The sequence below is a fragment of the Triticum aestivum genome, chromosome 5A, assembly GCF_018294505.1.
Source record: "Triticum aestivum cultivar Chinese Spring chromosome 5A, IWGSC CS RefSeq v2.1, whole genome shotgun sequence".
Taxonomy (NCBI): Eukaryota; Viridiplantae; Streptophyta; class Magnoliopsida; order Poales; family Poaceae; genus Triticum; species Triticum aestivum.
This window is the reverse complement of record NC_057806.1, coordinates 41,502,273-41,512,026: the sequence shown is the minus strand read 5'-3', so window position 1 is coordinate 41,512,026 and position 9,754 is coordinate 41,502,273.

Sequence of the window (9,754 nt, the reverse complement as noted above, 5' to 3'; positions counted from 1 at the left end):
CCAAGTTTCCTGGGTTGCTTTCCTTCCAAAAATAACTACTCCAATTGATTTCTTTCCGTTTCGAGTCCGTCTGATATTCCTTTTCTTCGAAACACTAAAATAGGCATAAAACAACAAATCTGGGTTGGGCCTCCGCTTAATAGGTTAGTCGCAAAAGTAATATAAAAGTGGATAATAAAGCTCAATATTGCCCAAAACAGTAGATAATATAGCATGGAGCAATAAAAAATTATAGATACGTTGGAGACGTATCATGCGGCACCGCATTGAATTTTGCAAATGCGGTTCGCCCGAGCAGTGCATGATAGCCACTGCGGAATGGGACTATATCGAAGATTAACTCCTCGCTTCGGAAATTATCCGGGGATCCGAAGACCACTTCTAGTGTGACTGAGCCTGTGCAATGGGCCTCTACACCTGGTATGACGACTTTAATGGTCATTTTTGTGGGTTTAATCCTTGAGGGATCTATACCCATTTTTCGCACTGTGTCCTGATAAAGAAGGTTCAGGCAGCTGCCGCCGTCCATAAGGACTTGAGTGAGGTGAAATCCGTCAATGATTGGGTCTAGGACCAATGCGGCAAATCCGCCGTGGCGGATACTAGTGGGATGGTCCCTACGATCGAAAGTGATCGGACAGGAGGACCATGGGTTGAACTTTGGGGCGACTGGCTCCAACGCGTATACGTCCCTTAACGCACGCTTCCGCTCCCTCTTGGGGATGTGGGTTGTGTATATCATGTTCATCGTCCACACTTGTGGGGGAAACCCCTTCTGTCCTCCGGTGTTTGGCGGTCGGGGCTCCTCCTCGTCGTGGCTATGTAGCCCCTTGTCTTTGTTTTCGGCATTTAACTTGCCGGCCTGCTTGAACACCCAACAATCCCTGTTGGTGTGGTTGGCTGGCTTGTGGGGGGTGCCATGTATCTGACACGAGCGATCGAGTATACGGTCCAAACTGGACGGGCCCAGAGTACTTCGTTTAAATGGCTTTTTCCGCTGACCGGGCTTGGAGCCTCTGAATCCGGCATTGATTGCCGTATCCTCTGTATTGTTGCTGTTGATGCAGCGCTTGTGTTTGTTGCGACGTGACCTACCGTTGCCGTCCTTGGTATCCGAAGTACCAGGGTTCTTTGATATGTTATTGCTGCGAGCCAGCCAGCTGTCCTCTCCTGCACAAAAGCGGGTCATGAGCGTCGTGAGGGCTGCCATAGTTTTTGGCTTTTCCTGGCCAAGGTGCCTGGCAAGCCACTCGTCGCGGATGATATGCTTGAAAGCTTCTAGGGCCTCTGCATCCGGACAGTTGACGATTTGATTTTTCTTGGTTAGGAACCGTGTCCAGAATTGCCTGGCCGATTCCTCTGGCTGTTGAATTATGTGGCTCAAGTCATCGGCATCTGGCGGTCGCACATAAGTGCCCTGGAAGTTGTCAAGGAATGCGGCTTCCAGATATTCCCAACAGCTAATGGATTCTGCTGGCAGGCTGTTGAGCCAATGCCGAGCTGGTCCTTTAAGCTTGAGTGGGAGGTATTTGATGGCGTGTAGATCATCACCATGGGCCATGTGGATATGCAGGACGTAGTCCTCAATCCATACCGCAGGATCTGTTGTACCATCGTATGATTCAATAGTTATGGGTTAAAAACCCTCTGGGATTTGATGATCCATTACTTCATCTGTGAAGCATAGGGGGTGCGCGGCGCCTCTATACTGGGCTATGTCACGATGCAGCTTGATGAAGCCATGTACCTAGGGTAGGGGCACGGACCTGTCCAAGGAGCCCTACCCTAGGACATCCCTAGGAGAAGTCACCTTTCAATCGACTTGAAGGTATCCCACTCGACGGATTCAAGACACTCGACCAGAAAGCTATCACTCGACCATGAAGCCAACCACTCGACCGCCAAGAGACCTGTAGTCACTCCGCAGGCAAACGGTCAGCTGTTAAGTAGTCTTTATGGTCATTATAGCACTTTATTAGGGGCGTTACCAGTAATGCCCAACCTTAAATGTACCTTAAACCCTGCATTACTGAGGGCATGAGGGGGCCGGCGAACTCTATATAAGCCACCCCCCTCCTCAGTATGAAGGGTTCGCACCCCTGTTATTCACACGCTAGTAATCCAGTCGACCGCCTCCGGGCACCGAGACGTAGGGCTGTTACTTCCTCCGCGAAGGGCCTGAACTCATACATCTTGGTGTGTTTACAACTTCCCAATAGCTGAGATCTAGCCTCTCCATACATACCCCCCTACATCACTGTCAGAGTTAGAACCACGATAGTTGGCGCCCACCATGGGGCAGGAATCTTAGCGCCCGGTTGGAGAAGTTGCGATTTTTCCGATCCCTTTGGTCATGGTTTCGTGCGGAGTTTTGGTGGAGGGCCGCGAGATCCGCCTCGGCGCGCTCACGTTCATCGCCGACGACTCCGCCTGGCTTTAAGAGGCGCCACTCGACATCGACGCGCTCCCCGTCCGCGGTGCGACGCATTTCCGCGCATGCGTTCGTGGCGTCCTCCTGCGGCAGCCGTCGACCCAGTATCGGTCGGCCCCCGTATCATCTCCCCGCTCTGTCTCCCACCGGCGCAAGCGCTCCGGTCGGTCGAGACTTCAGAGGTGGGTGAGGCATGCCGTCGCCAGTCGGCCGCCCCGCAAGTCACGGCGATCGAGCTCGACGAATCCCTCTGCGGCCTATTCGACCTGTCGACTCGCTCCGCGGAGACCGCATCCGAGTGCGACAGCAGCGATCCAGCGGCTGAAATTCTGGCGGTCGATGGAACGCACAGTCCTCCCGGTTTCCCTCGCGCTAATGGAGGCGCAGGTTGGGGCGACCCGCCGCATCCCCATGATGAGTATCTCCCCGAACCTCTCACGTCATTACAGTGGGAGGAGCTTCGCCGTCGGAACATGGACGCACTCTGCACTCCTATCGTCGGAGAGACCCCCGAGGCCCGGGCCTTGGAGGACACGCGCTTGGCTAACTTGGCCGAGCGCACTCGACTGGAGAATCTCCAGCGAGCACTCGACGAGCAAGCACGTCAGCAGGCTCTCGAGTCTAGTCGACGCCAGCTCTTCCCGCCGACGCAGGTATATCGAACCCCAGTTCAGAATTTGGCCGCCGTGGCCCGTATAGCAGAATCGATTCAGCCCTCCCAGTCGGAGGCTGGCAGGGGCTTGTTGCAGATCAGAGCGTTGCTCCGGGCGGCGGGAAACCAGTATTCCGCTGTTTCTCAGCCGCGGAACAGGATCCACAGTCGATCCGTTGCGACAGATACAGTCCAGTCGACTCACAGCCCGAGGTCGCGCCCAAGGCGTGAGGGACGTAGTGACCGGCATGATCAGTACAGAAGGAATGAGCAGTATGATCACCGATCCGATCGTGATTATCAACGTCGAGTGCCAACCCCTCCCCCGAGGAGTGGGTCATATGCGCCTCGACATCGAGATGACAGGCGCCCTCATAGCGTTGGGCAGAGGATTCCAGTCGACCCCAGGGACCCAGGCTTTGACGCAAGATCTGTCCTCGTTCAAGGCTTGGTTGACAGCAACAGGGCCCATCGGGAAGGCCAGAACAGAGATGCGCCCGCCAGCAGCAGAGTACGTGTTTCGGGGCCAGAGTGTTTCAGTCGAGCCATCAGGGCCGCGGTGATTCCTCCCAACTTTCGGTTGGCGACTGGAGTCAGCAAGTTCACCGGTGAGTCTAATCCTGACACTTGGCTCGAAGATTACCGAGTGGCTGTACAGATTGGCGGTGGCAATGATGAGGTGGCCATGAAGCATTTGCCTCTCCTGTTAGAGGGCTCAGCCAGAGCGTGGTTGAATCAGTTAGCACCCAGCAGCATCTACACTTGGGAGGATCTCTCTCGAGTGTTTGTCACAACCTTTGAGGGAACATGCAAGCGACCCGCAGGCCTTACAGAATTGCGGTCTTGCGTGCAGAAACCGAGTGAAACTCTGAGGGATTACATCCAAAGGTGGATCACTTTGCATCACACAGTCGAGAACATACCGGATCACCAAGCAGTTTGTGCCTTTAAAGAAGGCGTCAAGAACAGAGAGTTGAACCTGAAGTTCGGTCGGACCGGAGAAATGTCCCTGAATCGGATGATGGAAATTGCCACCAAATACGCTAACGGAGAAGATGAAGATCGACTCCGGAGTGGCAAGCAGAAAGCAGTCGCCCAGGAAACGGGTGGCAATTCCAGTCGGAAGCAGAAGCGGAAGGCCGAGCCAGCCGCCCCTGGGGAGGCCCTGGCCGCAACCCAGGGAAATTTCAAGGGAAAACCCAAAGGCCCCTGGAAGCCCAAGAAAGTCAAGGATCAAGATGGAAATGATGTTTTGGATCTGCCATGTCACATCCACACCAAGAAAGATGAAGAGGGTAATTTCATTTACCCAAAGCATACCACTCGACAGTGCCGGCTCCTGATCCAGCAGTTTCAGGGCAAACAACCCAAAGATAAGGAAAAAGAGTCAGACAGAGTCGAGGACAAGGAAGATAGCAACGACGGATACCCCCAAATCAATTCCACCCTAATGATTTTTGCTGATGTCGAAAGCAAAAGTCGACTGAAAGTCATTAACCGTGAGGTGAATATGGTTGCTCCGACGACACCCAGTTATCTGAATTGGTCTCAGACCGCCATCACATTCGACCAGTTTGATCACCCTACGCACATTGCCACCCCTGGGAGGCAAGCTTTGGTGGTCGACCCAGTTGTCGAAGGCACTCGACTGACCAAAGTCCTGATGGATGGTGGTAGTGGCCTGAACATATTGTATGCTGAAACATTGAAAGGGATGGGCATCCCGATGTCCAGGCTCAGCACCAGCGACATGAGCTTCCATGGAGTCATTCCTGGAAAGAAAGCCGAGTCACTCAGCCAGATTGCTCTCGACGTGGTTTTCGGTGATTCAGAGAATTACCGCAAGGAAAAGTTGACATTTGAGGTTGTGGACTTCCAAAGTGCTTATCATGCTATTTTGGGCCGGCCAGCTTATGCACGCTTCATGGCTCGACCGTGCTACGTGTATCTCAAGTTGAAGATGCCCGGCCCCAGAGGTGTGATCACCGTTACCGGCAATCGGAAGAAAGCAGAGGAGTGTTTTCAGAAAGGATCGAAGATTGCTGACGCTCAGATGGTAGTTGTTGAGCTACAAGAATACCAGAAGACTGCTGATCCGAGTGAATTGCTATGAGCCAAGAAGCCTGCTTTAGAATCTGCTTTTCAGTCATCCGGTGAAACTAAGACAGCTCACATTCACCCGACCGACCCCGACGCTGCTCCGACTCACATCTCGACGACGCTCAACTCCAAATAGGAAGAAGCGCTCATCCAGTTCCTCCGTGAGAACTGGGACGTCTTCGCATGGAAGCCTTCTGACATGCCTGGAGTTCCCAGGGGGCTAGCTGAGCACCGTCTACGAGTCGACCCAAAGTTCAAGCCTGTGAAAGAACATCTTCGACGGTCCGCCGTCCAGAAGAGGAAAGCTATTGGTGAGGAGGTGGCTCGGCTCTTAGCAGCGGAGTTCATCCGAGAGATTTACCACTCCGAGTGGCTCGCCAATGTTGTCATGGTCCCCAAGAAGGACAAGTCACTTCACATGTGCATTAACTTCAAACACATCAATCGGGCCTGCCCGAAAGATCATTTCACTCTCCCCCGCATCGACCAGGTAGTGGACTCGACCGCGGGGTGTGAGCGTTTGTCTTTTCTAGATGCTTATTCAGGGTACCATCAGATCCGTCTGTATGGACCCGACGAGATCAAAACGGCTTTCATCACCCCATTTGGGTGCTTCTGTTATGTCACCATGCCCTTCGGCCTCAAGAATGCTGGAGCCATGTTCATGAGGATGATTCAGAAGTGTTTGCTCACTCAGATTAGTCGGAACATAGAAGCATACATGGATGATATTGTGGTTAAGTCACGGAAAGGTTCCGACCTACTGACTGACCTTGCCGAAACCTTTGCTAACCTCAGGAGATATGATATCATGCTCAATCCATCAAAGTGCACATTCGGAGTTCCAGGTGGAAAGTTACTCGGTTTTCTCGTTTCTGAACGAGGAATCGACGCAAATCCCGAGAAAGTTGGCACCATACTCCGGATGAAGCGCCCTGTGCGTGTACACAATGTCCAGAAGCTTACAGGTTGCTTGGCCGCTCTAAGTCGATTCATTTCTCGTCTCGGTGAAAAGGCGTTGCCTCTTTACCGACTGATGAAGAAGTCTGACAAGTTCGAGTGGACTCCACCCAGCCGGTGCTTGCTGCCCCAATCAGTAAAGAGCCTCTGCTGCTGTGCATCGCGGCCACGGGACAAGTTGTCAGTACAGTACTCACGGTCGAGCGGGAAGAAGAAGGAAAGGCCTTCAGAGTTCAGCGCCCAGTCTATTATGTGTCTGAAGTTTTGACCCCTTCGAAGCAAAGATATCCCCATTACCAGAAGCTTGTATATGGGATCTACATGACCACGAAGAAGGTTGCACACTACTTCTCTGACCATTCCATTACAGTCGTCAGCGACGCTCCAGTGTCAGAGATCTTGCACAACAGAGATGCAACTGGTCGAGTGGCTAAGTGGGCGATTGAACTCCTTCCCCTAGATATCAAGTTCGAAGCAAAGAAGGCTATCAAGTCCCAAGCAATCGCAGATTTCGTCGCCGAGTGGATTGAACAACAACTTCCGACTCAAGTTCACTCGGAGCACTGGACCATGTTCTTCGATGGATCTAAGATGCTGAATGGTTCCGGTGCTGGGGTAGTATTGGTCTCCCCTCGAGGAGATAAGCTCAGATACGTCCTCCAGATTCACTTCGATTCCTCCAACAATGAAGCAGAATATGAAGCACTCTTGTACGGGTTGCGCATGGCCATTTCACTCGGCGTCCGGCGCCTCATGGTCTACGGCGACTCAGATTTGGTGGTCAATCAGGTGATGAAGGAGTGGGACGTCAGAAGCCCAGCTATGACTGGCTATTGCAACGCAGTAAGAAAGCTAGAAAAGAAATTCGAGGGGTTAGAGCTTCATCACATCCCCCGACTGAAAAATCAAGCAGGAGATGATCTGGAAAAGATAGGCTCCAAGATAGAAGCCATCCCCAGCAATGTGTTTTTGGAGCACATCCGCTCGCCGTCAGTCCAGGAGGATCCTTTCACAGAAGAAGCCCCACAACCGAAAAGTGCCACAGATCCGACTGAAGTCGAAATTCCTGCTATGGTCGACCTAGTCATGGAGGTCTTGGCTATCACTCCCGACTGGACGGTACCATACATCGCGTATATCTTGAGGAAAGAACTCCCGGAGGACGAGGAAGAGGCTCGACAGATTGTCCGCCGATCCAAGGCCTTCACAGTCATAAAGGGACAGTTGTATAGGGAGAGCGCGACTGGAATCGGTCAGAAATGCATAACACCAGAAGAGGGTCAGATGATCCTTAATGATATCCACTCAGGGACCTGTGGTCACCATGCGTCTTCTCGGACCATTGTGGCTAAAGCATACCGAGCAGGGTTTTACTGGCCAAGAGCAAATGAGATGGCAAAAGAGATAGTCGACAAGTGTGGAGGTTGCCAGTTCTACTCCAACATGTCACACAAGCCTGCATCAGCCCTGAAGACCATTCCACTCGTCTAGCCCTTTGCTGTCTGGGGACTGGACATGGTCGGTCCACTGAGGACAGGCAGGAGCGGATTCACGCATGTGCTTGTGGCAGTCGACAAGTTCACCAAATGGATTGAAGCCAAGCCTATCAAGAATCTCGATGCTTGCACTGCTATCGGTTTCGTCAGAGGGCTAACATTCAGATATGGAGTCCCGCATAGCATCATCACTGACAATGGGTCAAACTTCGATTCGGACAAGTTCAGAGCTTTTTGCGCCTCTCAAGGCACTCGAGTCGACTACGCATCGGTCGCCCATCCCCAGTCGAATGGACAAGCTGAAAGAGCAAATGGTCTGATTCTCAAAGGACTAAAGCCTCGACTGATGCACGATCTCAAGCATGCGGCAGGTGCTTGGGTCGACGAGCTTCCGTCAGTTCTATGGGGATTGAGGACCACCCCTAACCAGTCAACTGGAAGAACTCCATTTTTTCTGGTTTATGGAGCCGAAGCAGTTCTGCCAAGTGATCTTCTTCACAACGCGCCCCGAGTCGAGCTTTACACCGAGGATGAAGCAGAACAGGCCCGGCAAGACGCAGTCGACCTCCTAGAAGAAGAGAGGGAGATGGCCATGATCAGATCGACCATTTATCAGCAAGACTTGCGTCGATTCCACGCCCGGAATGTGAAGAGCCGAGCCTTCCAGGAAGGAGATTTGGTCCTCCGAGTGGATCAACAGAAACCGCACAAACTTGCTCCTACTTGGGAAGGCCCCTTCATCGTCACCAGAGTCCTCCACAAAGGAGCATATCACCTCTACAATGTTGATCACCAGATCGACGAGCCACGAGCTTGGAATGCGGAACTACTCCGCCCATTTTACACTTGAGTTCTCCCTTGGACGGGATGTAATAAGAAAAAAAATTCCCACAGTTCTTTTTTATCAAAGACAAGAGTGTTCCAATAATTGCTTTCACTTTTGTTTGCGTGCGAAATCCCTCAGTGGGTGGCTTAGCTGCGAATCCGTTTCGCCTAAGTTTGAAAAATCCTACCGAGTGGAGAGCCAGACTCCCACTCGGGGGCTTAGCTGCAGCCCAGTGCTTGCCTAAGTGTTTAAAATCCTACCGAGTGGAGAGCAAACCTCCCACTCGGGGGCTTAGCTGCAGTCCAGCATTCGCCTAAGTTCTCTCACTTAGAGACTTAGCTGCAGTCCGGCACTCGCCTAAGTTTGAAAAAATCCTACCGAGTGGAGAGCGATCCTCCCACTCGGGGGCTTAGCTGCAGTCCAATACTCGCCTAAGTTCTCTCACTTAGAGGCTTAGCTGCAGTCAAGCGCTCGCCTAAGTTCGAAAAAATCCTACCGAGTGGAGAGCAATCCTCCCACTCGGGGGCTTAGCTGCAGTCCAGTACTCACCTAAGTTCTCTCACTTAGAGGCTTAGCTGCAGTCAGACACTCGCCTAAGTTTGAAAAAAATCCTACCGAGTGGAGAGCAATCCTCCCACTCGGAGGCTTAGCTGCAGCCCAGTGCTCGCCTAAGTGTTTAAAAATCCTACCGAGTGAAGAGCAAACCTCCCACTCGGGGGCTTAGCTGCAGTCCAGTACTCGCCTAAGTTCTCTCACTTAGAGGCTTAGCTGCAGTCAGACACTCGCCTAAGTTTGAAAAAATCCTACCGAGTGGAGAGCAATCCTCCCACTCGGGGGCTTAGCTGCAGTCCAGTACTCGCCTAAGTTCTCTCACTTAGAGGCTTAGCTGCAGTCAGGCACTCGCCTAAGTTTGAAAAAATCCTACCGAGTGGAGAGCAATCCTCCCACTTGGAGGCTTAGCTGCAGCCCAGTGCTCGCCTAAGTGTTTAAAAATCCTACCGAGTGAAGAGCAAACCTCCCACTCGGGGGCTTAGCTGCAATCTAGTACTTGCCTAAGTTCTCTCGCTTAGAGGCTTAGCTGCAGTCAGACACTCGCCTAAGTTTGAAAAAATCCTACCGAGTGGAGAGCAAACCTCCCACTCGGGGGCTTAGCTGCAGCCAGCACTCGCCTAAGCGTTTAAAAATCCTACCGAGTGGAGAGCAATCCTCCCACTCGGAGGCTTAGCTGCAGCCCAGTGCTCGCCTAAGTGTTTAAAAATCCTACCGAGTGGAGAGAAAACCTCTCACTC